This window comes from Triticum urartu, chromosome 2 (assembly GCF_003073215.2).
Source record: "Triticum urartu cultivar G1812 chromosome 2, Tu2.1, whole genome shotgun sequence".
NCBI lineage: Eukaryota > Viridiplantae > Streptophyta > Magnoliopsida > Poales > Poaceae > Triticum > Triticum urartu.
The window spans coordinates 670,843,640-670,855,490 of record NC_053023.1 but is presented as its reverse complement, the minus strand read 5'-3'; positions in this window follow the sequence as shown (position 1 = coordinate 670,855,490).

Genomic DNA, 11,851 nt, shown 5'->3' with positions numbered 1-11,851 from the left:
CGATCTTTCAACTTCACACTGAAATTACTTGAACCTTTCAATAATTCAGACTCGTGATTCATCAAGTAAATTGTACTCAACATCTACTCAAATCATCTGTGAAGAAAAGAACATAACGATATCCACTACATGCCTCAGCACTCATTGGACTGCACACATCAAAATGTATTACTTCCAACAAGTTGCTTTCTGGTTCCATTTTACTGAAAACGAGGCTTTCAGTCATCTTGCCCATGTGGTATGATTTGCATGTCTCAAGTGATTCAAAATCAAGTGAGTCCGAACGGTCCATTTGCATGGAGTTTCTTCATGCATATACACCAACAGACATGGTTCGCATGTCTCAAACTTTTCAAAAATGAGTGAGTCCAAAGATCCATCAACATGGAGCTTCTTCATGCGTTTTATACCGATATGACTTACGTGGCTGTGCCACAAGTAGGTGGTACTATCATTACTATCTTTTGGCATGAACATGTGTATCACTACGATCGAGATTCAATAAACTCATTCATTTTAGGTGTAAGACCATTGAAGGTATTATTCAAATAAACAGAGTAACCATTATTCTCCTTAAATGAATAACCGTATTGCGATAGACATAATCCAATCATGTCTATGCTCAACGCAAACACCAATCTCGATGGTAGAGGGAGCGTACGATATTTGATCATATCAACATTGGAAACACTTCCAACACATATCGTCAGCTCACCTTTAGCTAGTCTCCGTTTATTCCGTAGCTTTTATTTCGAGTTACTAACACTTAGCAACCGAACCGGTATCTAATACCCTGGTGCTACTAGGAGTACTAGTAAAGTACACATCAACACAATGTATATCCAATATACTTCTATCGACCTTGCCAGCCTTCTAATCTACCAAGTATCTAGGGTAATTCTGCTCCAGTGGTTGTTCCCCTTATTACAGAAGCACTTAGTCTCGGGTTTGGGTTCAACCTTGGGTTTCTTCACTAGAGCAGCAGCTGATTTGCCGTTTCATGAAGTATCCCTTCTTGCCCTTGCCCTTCTTGAAACTAGTGGTTTCACCAACCATCAACAATTGATGCTCCTTCTTGATTTCTACTTTTGTGGTGTCAAACATCGCGAATATCTCAAGGATCATCATATATGTCCCTGATATATTATAGTTCATCACGAAGCTCTAGCAGCTTGGTGGTAATGACTTCGGAGAAACATCACTATCTTATCTGGAAGATTAACTCCCACTCGATTCAAGCGATTGTTGTACTCAGACAATCTGAGCACAAGCTCAACAATTGAGCTTTTCTCCTTAGTTTGCAGGCTAAGAAAATCGTCGGAGGTCTTATACCTCTTGACGTGGGCACGAGCCTGAAATCCCAATTTCAGCCCTCGAAACATCTCATATGTTTCGCGACGTTTCAAAAACATCTTTGGTGCCTCAATTCTAAACCATTTAACAGAACTATCACGTAGTTATCAAAATGTGTATGTCAGATGTTCGCAACATCCACAGACACACGTTCGAGGTTCAGCACACTGAGCGGTGCATTAAGGACATAAGCCTTCTATGAAGCAATGAGGACAATCCTCAGTTTACGGACCTAGTCCGCATAATTGCTACTTTCAACTTTCAACTAATTTTTTCTAGGAACATATCTAAACAGTAGAACTAAAGTGCGAGCTACGACATAATTTGCAAAATCCTTTTGACTATGTTCAGGATAATTAAGTTTATCTTATGAACTCCCACTCAGATAGACATCCCTCTAGTCATCTAAGTGATTACATGATCCGAGTCAACTAGGCCGTGTCCGATCATCACGTGAGACGGACTAGTCACATCGGTGAACATCTTCATGTTGATCGTATCTTCTATACGACTCATGCTCGACCTTTCGGTCTTCTGTGTTCCGAGGCCATGTCTGTACATGCTAGGCTCGTCAAGTTAACCCTAAGTGTTTTGCATGTTTGAGGCTAATGTCTGTACATGCTAGTCCGTTGTATTGAACGTTAGAATCTATCACACCCGATCATCACGTGGTGCTTCGAAACGACGAACTGTCGCAACGGTGCACAGTTAGGGGAGAACACTTCTTGAAATTTTAATGAGGGATCATCTTATTTACTACCGTCGTTCTAAGCAAATAAGATGTATAAACATGATAAAATCACATGCAATCAAATAGTGACATGATATGGCCAATATCATATTGCTCCTTTTGATCTCCATCTTCGGGGCTCCATGATCATCATCGTCACCGGCATGACACCATGATCTCCATCATCATGATCTCCATCATCGTGTCTTCTTGAAGTTGTCACGTCATCTATTACTTCTACTACTACAGCTAACGTTAGCAATAAAGTAAAGTAATTACATGACGTTTATGTTGACACGCAGGTCATAAATAATAAGACAACTCCTATGGCTCCTGCCGGTTGTCATACTCATCGACATGCAAGTCGTGATTCCTATTACAAGAACATGATCAATCTCATACATCACATATAATTCATCACATCTTTGGCCATATCACATCACATAGCATACCCTGCAAAAACAAGTTAGACGTCCTCTAATTGTTGTTTGCATGTTTTACGTGGCTGCTATGGGTTTCTAGCAAGAACGTTTCTTACCTACGCAAAGACCACAACGTGATATGCCAATTGCTATTTACCCTTCATAAGGACCCTTTTCATCGAATCCGATCCGACTAAAGTGGGAGAGACAGACACCCGCCAGCCACCTTATGCAACTAGTGCATGTTTGTCGGTGGAACCGGTCTCACGTAAGAGTACGTGTAAGGTTGGTCCGGGCCGCTTCATCCCACGATGCCGCCGAATCAAGATAAGACTAGTAACGGCAAGCATATTGACAAAATCAACGCCCACAACTACTTTGTGTTCTACTCGTGCATAGAACTCGCATAGACCTAGCTCATGATGCCACTGTTGGGGAACGTAGCAGAAATTCAAAATTTTCCTACGTGTCACCAAGATCTATCTATGGAGAGACTGGCAACGAGGGGAAGGAGAGTGCATCTACATACCCTTGTAGATCGCTAAGCGGAAGCGTTCAAGTGAACGGGGTTGATGGAGTCGTACTCGTCGTGATTCAAATCACCGATGACCAAGTGCCGAACGGACGGCACCTCCGCGTTCAACACACGTACAGCCCGGTGACGTCTCCCACGCCTTGATCCAGCAAGTAGAGAGGGAGAGGTTGAGGAAGACTCCATCCAGCAGCAGCACAACGGCGTGGTGGTGATGGAGGAGCGTGGCAATCCTGCAGGGCTTCGCCAAGCACCACAGAAGAGGAGGGAGAGAGGGATGCAGGGCTGCACCAACGAGAGATTGAATCGCATCCATTATGGGCAGCCCTAGGCCTCATATATATAGGGAAGGGGAGGGGCTGCGCCCCCTCTAGGGTTCCCACCCCTAGGGGGGCGGCAGCCCTAGATGGGGATCAAGGGTGGCGGCCAAGAGGGGGAGAGGAGAGGGAGGCTCACCAATATGGGCCCTAAGGCCCATATCCCCTAGGGTTTGCCCCCTTTCCACCTCTTAGGCATGGGCCTTAGTGGGGCTGGTGCCCTTGGCCCATGTAGGCCAAGGAACACTCCCTACAGCCCATGTGGCCCCCCCGGGGCAGGTGGCCCCACTTGGTGGACCCCCGGGACCCTCCCGGTGGTCCCGGTACATTACCGATAAACCCCGAAACTCTTCCGTGACCAAAACAGGACTTCCCATATATAAATCTTTACCTCCGGACCATTCCGGAACTCCTCGTGACGTCCGGGATCTCATCCGGGACTCCGAACAACATTCGGTAACCACATACAAACTTCCTTTATAACCCTAGCGTCATCGAACCTTAAGTGTGTAGACCCTACGGGTTCGGGAGACATGCAGACATGACCGAGACGTTCTCCGGTCAATAACCAACAGCGGGATCTGGATACCCATGTTGGCTCCCACATGTTCCACGATGATCTCATTGGATGAACCACGATGTCAAGGACTTAATCAATCCCGTATACAATTCCCTTTGTCTAGCGGTACGATACTTGCCCGAGATTCGATCGTCGGTATCCCTATACCTTGTTCAATCTCGTTACCGGCAAGTCTCTTTACTCGTTCCGTAACACATCATCCCGTGATCAACTCCTTGATCACATTGTGCACATTATGATGATGTCCTACCGAGTGGGCCCAGAGATACCTCTCCGTTTACACGGAGTGACAAATCCCAGTCTCGATTCGTGCCAACCCAACAGACACTTTCGGAGATACCTGTAGTGTACCTTTATAGCCACCCAGTTACGTTGTGACGTTTGGCACACACCAAAGCACTCCTACGGTATCCGGGAGTTGCACAATCTCATGGTCTAAGGAAATGATACTTGACATTAGAAAAGCTTTAGCATACGAACTACATGATCTTGTGCTAGGCTTAGGATTGGGTCTTGTCCATCACATCATTCTCCTAATGATGTGATCCCGTTATCAACGACATCCAACGTCCATGGTTAGGAAACCGTAACCATCTATTGATCAACGAGCTAGTCAACTAGAGGCTCACCAGGGACATGGTGTTGTCTATGTATCCACACATGTATCTGAGTTTCCTATCAATACAATTATAGCATGGATAATAAACGATTATCATGAACAAGGAAATATAATAATAACTAATTTATTATTGCCTCTAGGGCATATTTCCAACATCGGCATCATCCTGACAAATATCATCATCAATAAGATGCATGAAAAATAAACCAAGTGAGTCAAGCTCTACCTCAAAGTCCGGATTATCCACCTCGTCATCAGGGGCCGGATTAGAAGATGCAGTGGTTCATTTCCGGTGGGCAGTCTTCTTCAGAGCTTTAGTTTTTGCCGGGTTGCTCTTTCCGGTTTATCTGTTTTCTCTGGTTTCTCCTGCGGTAGCTTTTTGCTCCAAAACGGATCATCGCCCTGGTTATGCAGACACTGATATTAAAAATGACCAGACATATCAATAACAGATTTAGCAAAGAGAAAAATCAAAGTCTTACAGCTGGCGGTTTGTTGGTAGCACAGAAGGGAAGCAGGCCAGTTCTAGCGCAGATGTGCTCCGGTTCATTCAGTATCTTACGCACAGCCTCTGTGATTTCTTCACCGGAGATCTGGAGTCTTGAATGTCGCAGTGGGTCATCCACACTATCAGTATATTCGCACATCAAACTGGAGCGCTAACTAAGGGGCAGTATGCTCCATGATATCCAACAGCGAGCAAGGTCAACCCCTGTAAAACCATTGGCCATAAAGGCCCTGAGCTTTGATAGCTGAGGAGCATATTTGCTTCTCTCCTGGGCAGTCAATCGTTGAGGAAAAGGATGGGTATTGCTGAGCCGCTCCGGACGAAAGCCAGGCAAGGGATTCTCACCAGCAGGGGAGGTGTCTTTGCAGTAGAACCATGTCTGATTCCACTCCTTGGGGTGACTGTGCAGCTTGGCATGAGGGTATGTGACCTCTTTCCTTTTTTGAATCGCCATGCCACCCAACTCTGTATTAGAGCCATCAGTAAACTCAGTACGGCGGTTTAGATGGAAAAGATCTCTGAATAATTCCACTGTGGGCTCCTCTTGAAAGAACACCTCATAGAGCACTTGGAAGTGGCACATATTTGTAACAGAGTTGGGGCCAGTGTCTTGCGGATGGAGTTGGAAATCAGCTAGAACATCCTGGTAGAATTTAGAACCGGGCGGTTTAAAACCCCGGGCTAAGTGGTCTACGAAAACAACAACCTCTCCTTCTCGAGGTGTCGGGGGGGCATTCTTTGCCAGGAGCCCTCCAATGGACGGTGTCTTTGCTGCCCAAGGCGCCAATCAGGACTAAATCGTCCAGTTGATCCTCTATGACACGAGAAGGGACCCAATTGCACTCATACACTTGCTTGGCCATGATGAAATCTACAAAGTACATTGATATGTGCAATGTTAAACCGGAAGCAGATCTATTTAAACCGGAGTTTCATGAAGCAACCAACATCTGGCGGTTCAACAAGGGGACTAATGGCATATACCGGTTTGGAAAATTTTCTATAAGGTTAAACCGCCTGACCTAAACATTGAAGCAATTGAGATTGCGGATGGTTAAGTATGCAGAAACAGGTTTCACAAGATCTTATTACGGCATTGGATCTGAAGCAAGTTCAGAAAATAAGAAAAATAGTCGAAGATCAAAGCAGAACAGCATTGAATCAATGAGCAGAAGTATATGTGAGATCTATGGTTTTGGGCAGGAAACTAGCGGCGGATACTGAAAGTTACCGCTACACAAAGCAAGGGTTTACATGTGCATCCAGGAGCTAGTACATGAGTATGAACAAGTGAGGAACACCGCAAGAACACGAAGCCCTAGATCAGATCTATGTTGAGAAGAACAGAAGACCTACCAGAGCTGAGGAAAACGCGGAAGGTCGCCGCGGCTTTCTGGCGCGTTCAAGTTGATGCAGCCGCCAAGGGTGATGCAGAAGACGACGGCGGCGGAGGAGCTCTGAGACTGGCAACGCGATGAAGACGAAGAGGAAGGGCACGTAGGGAAGAAAAGAAATGACCCTTCGGGCCTATTTATAAGGCAAAGGACATGTGTCAGGCGCGGGAATCAAGGGACCGCAGATTTTGGAAGTAGGGCGGTCACCTCGGTCATTGCGAATCTATTAAACAAGAAGATATCATGGATGTTTTCTTTATGACAGATGATGTCACGCCGGTTTACAGCAAACAGAGAAGATGACGTCACGGCGGTTCAACAACTACAAGAAGATGTTGAAGACGAAGATTGGTTCTAAGGATTGACATGAACCTGTTCAAATCAATCTGGGGCCTAATGTTGGGGATATTACTACTGGGCATAAACCGGCCTACCTAGGCCGGATTAACTCCATCAGTAGTTCAAAGGTGTTAAAGCCCAAAGAGGCAGATAAAGGCCCAGGGCCCGTAGTCGGTTTACAACCTGTAGCCATACATCAGGTTTGTGCATATACTTGTAATATAAGTTAGGAACAAGGAGAGACCAACCCGGATACGAGTATGAACCGGTGTTGGGACTCTCTAAACCGGCAGGCGTCACCCATGTATATAAGGGGACGACCCGGCGGCGGTTCAAGGATAGACAACAACTCGAGACATAGGTGAAGCTTGTTTGCTCCCTAGTCATCGAAACCCCATCAATTCCATCACAACTGGACGTAGGCTTTCCTTCCTCGAAGGGGCCGAACTAGTATAAACTCTCTTGCGTCCTTGTGTCCGCTTTAACCCCTTCAAGCTAACCCGTCGCAATGGCTCCACGACTAAGTCGTTCCTCTAGGACATCTGCCTTGACAAAACCACGACATTCTCCCTCTGATCCTTGGCCTTCATGGTGATGATGGCCCCTGCGGGATCCTCCTCCATAGCCTCCGGTGATGATGGCCCCCTCCGGCAGGGTGCCAGAGAGGGCCTAGATTGATTTCTCGTGGCTATAGAGGCTTGCGGCGGCGGAACTTCTGATCTAGGTTATTTTTCGGAGGTTTGGGCATTTATAGGAGAGGTTAGCATCGAGAATAAGTCAGGGGGCCCCATGGGAAGTCCACGAGGCATAGGGGCGTGCCTGGGGGGTGGGTGCGCCCCCCACCCTCGTGGGGCCCACGGGACTCACCTCCGGCAGGTTTTTATTCCAGTATTTTTTATATCTTCCAAAAAAAATCTCCGTTGATTTTCATCGCATTCCGAGAACTTTTATTTCTGCACAAAAACAACACCACGATAGTTCTGCTAAAAACAGCATCAGTCCGGGTTAGTTCTAATCAAATCATACCAAAATCATATAAACTATTGTAAACATGGCATGAATACTTCATAAATTATAGATACGTTGGAGACGTATCAGCATCCCCAATCTTAATTCCTGCTCATCCTCGAGTAGGTAAATGATAAAAGAAATAATTTATGAAGTGTGAGTGCTAGCAAGTGCATAAATTTGATCAATGATAGTTCCAATCACTTTTTTCTAGCATCATTATATAACATAGCAGTAGCTCAACTCATAAAACTTCTCATGATCAAGTACCAAGCTATTCACATGTTAAAGTATAGATCATAAACTTTCTTGAGAACTAAAAAACCGTGCTCTTAGTCATCAAACAATTGCAATTCATCTTATTTTCGGGAAGAGTCTATGTAAGAGCTTAGATTCAGCAAACTCCACATACTCAACTATCATTTAATATTTCACAATTGCTCATACTCATGTGATATTAATGGGTTCAAAGTTTTAAACAGACACAGAGAAAGATAGGGGCTTATAGTTTTGCCTCCCAACCTTTTACCTCAAGGGTAATGTCAACAATAATAATTTATGGTAACCTACATCCAAGTGGATATATATCCGGATCGCTCCAACACAAAGTGCTTGCCAAAGGAAAAAGTGTAAAAAGGAAAGGTGATGATCACTGTGACTCTTGTATATGGGTAGAAGGTAAAAGTAAAAGATAGGCCCTTCACAGAGGGAAGCAGAGGTTGTCATGCGCTTTTATGGTTGAATGCACAAAATCTTAATGCAAAAGAACATCACTTTATATTGCCTCTTGTGATAAAGACCCTTATTATGCAGTCAGTCGCTTTTATTTCTTCCCTATCACAAGTTCGTATAAAGCTTATTTTCTTCGCACTAATAGATCATACATATTTAGAGAGCAATTTTTATTGCATGCACCGATGACAACTTACTTGAAGGATCTTACTCAATCCATAGGTAGGTATGGTGGACTCTCATGGCAAAACTGGTTTAAGGAATGTTTGGAAGCACATGTAGTATCTCTACTTGGTGCAAAGAATTTGGCTAGCATGAGAGGGAAAGTCAAGCTCAACATGTTGGATGATTCAAGACAATATAAAATTTTGGATATAGGAAAACATAACCCATTAAGTTGTCTTCCTTGTCCAACATCAACCTTTTAGCATGTCATATTTATTGAGTTCTCACAATTGCAAAAGATGCCCAAGATAGTATATTTACGTGTGAAATCTCTCTTTCTCCAATATTCTTTCATGAATTGTTCAAGTGACCAATTCTGCGTTTGCTAACTTCCAATAAGTTTACTACCTATACTTATTATGTGTGAAGTCATTACTCCCCATGTTGTAAGCATATGAAAAGTATATAAATTCAGATTTATGATATTCAATTCATTCAACCATTTACTCATAGGATATATGTGAAGCACGTGAGTAAATGAAAAACTACTCCAAAAAGATATAAGTGAAGAACACTGAGTAGTCAAATAATTAACTAGCCATGGGAGGTTTCTTTTTCATTCAAGATTTAAGATCCAATGATTTTATTCAAACAGCAAGTAAAATTGAAAATATGCTCCAAGCAAAACACATATCATGTGAGGAATAAAAATATAGCTCTGAGTAAGGTATACCGATAGTTTTGAAGACGAAAGAGGGGATGCCTTCCGGGGCATCCCCAAGCTTAGCCTCTTGAGTCTTCCTTGAATATTACCTTGGGGTGCCTTGGGCATCCCCAAGCTTAGGTTCTTTCCCCTCCTTATTCTCCTCATATCGATATCTCACCCAAAGCTTGAAAAGTTCAATCACACAAAACTTAAAGGAACTTCGTGAGATAGGTTAATATGATAAAGAGTAAACCATTCACTTTGGTACTGTCAAAGACAAGGTTCATAATTGTTCTCACACAATGCCTACTGTACCATATCATTTCTACAATTTATATTGAGAAATATAAGCCATAGAAACTAGAAAACAAGCAAACTATGCAATGAAAACAGAATCTGACAGAAACAGAACAGTCTGTAATGATCTGAACACCAACCATACCTATGCTACTCCACAAATTATGAAATAAATTGATGTACGTGAGGAATTTGTCTATTAGTCTTCTGAAAAAATAATCAACTCAATCGCACTGTTCTGTAAAAAATGACAGCTAATCTCGTGAGCGCAAAGTTTCTTTTTTTACAGCAAGATCACATTAACTTTCACCCAAGTCTTCCCAAAGGTCTTACTTGGCACTTTATTGAAACAAAAGCTATAATAAATGATTAATACAGTATATTAATCATGAAAACACACAAAAACAGTAAGGGTAAATATTGGGTTGTCTCCCAACAAGTGCTTTTCTTTAATGCCTTTTAGCTAGGCATGATGATTTCAATGATGCTCACATAAAAGATAAGAATTGAAACATAAAGAGAGCATCATGAAGAATATGACTAGCATATTTAAATCTAACCCACTTCCTATTCCTAGGGATTTTGTGAGCACATAATTTATAGGAAACAGAATCAATTAGCTTAGGAAGGAAAAACAAGTATAACTTCAAAACTTTAAGAATTTAGAGAGGAAACTTGATATTATTGCAACTCCTACAAACATGTATTCCTCCCTCATAATAATTTTCAGTATCATGATGAATGAGTTTAGCAATATAACCATCACATAAAGCATTCTTTTCATGATCTACGAGCATAGAAATTTTACTACTCTCCACATAAGCAAAATTCTCCTCATTCGGAATAGTGGGAGCAAACTTCTTCTAAATCAACTTTAGATGATAGTATTATTCATACTCCAAAAGATATAAGTGTAGTTCATGGATCATTATACAATTAATATAGACTAACCGATATCCAAGCTCAAAATATATTAGTGAAGCACACGAAGCATTCTATAAAACCATACTCAAAAGATTTAAGTGAAGCACAAAGAGCAATTCTATAAGATCATACTTAAAAGATATACGTGAAGCACATGAAGTATTCTATAAATCAATAAAGGGCTATCTCATACTAGCATGGTTCTTAAAGGAAAAATAAAAACACAAAGGACACAAATTATGTGAACAAGACAAAAACCGAGGTATACCGATAATTGTTGAAGAAGAAAGATGGGATGCCAACCGGGGCATCCCCAAGCTTAGATGCTTGAGTATCCTTGAAATATTTACTTGGGGTGCCTTGGGCATCCCCAATCTTGAGCTCTTGCCTCTATTTATTCTTCTCATATTGATATCTCCTCGATCTTCGAACACTTCATCCACACAAAACTTTAACAAAAACTTTGTGAGATCCGTTAGTGTAATAAAGCAAATCACTACCTTTAGGTACTGCTGCAAAATTATTCATATTAGAACTATATCTACTGTATTCCAACTTCACCATGCTTCATACCCCCCGATACTACACATAGATTCATCAAAATAAGCGAACAACTCATAGAAAATGGAATCTGTCAAAAACATGACAGTCTGTAGTAATCTGGAAGCTTAGTAAACTTCTGTAACTCCAAAAAATTCTAAAAACATGTGAAAATTTAAAACATTTGTACAGAAGTAATATGCAAAAGTTTTCATACCCATTTGACTTTCTAGTAAAAAATGTAAAATCACGCGCTACAGCCAAAGTTTCTGTTTTTGTACTGTACATGGTAAACAAGCAATCTAATCATCTTAAAACCAAGGCTTGGCACATTATTTTTATAATAAAAAGGATATAAACAACAGGATAATTATTTTCAGAGAATCTTCCATGAAATTTTTTACATTGTTTCCATGAGCATGAACACAAGTGCTCAAGGTCGACCCTCATTTCTTCAATGCATAATCTTCCAATCACTTCTCTTATTGAAATACTTTTTAGGCATGAGAGGCAAGTAAATTTTTTGTATTTTCATTCTTAATTTTTTTTGTAATGTTTCATTCACAACTAAACAAAACAAAATATAATTAGTGAAGAAAGCAAACAAGTAGACACGAGAATATCAACCCCATGCTATTGCTCCCCGGCAACGGCGCCAGAAAAGAGCTTGATAATCCCCAAGTGC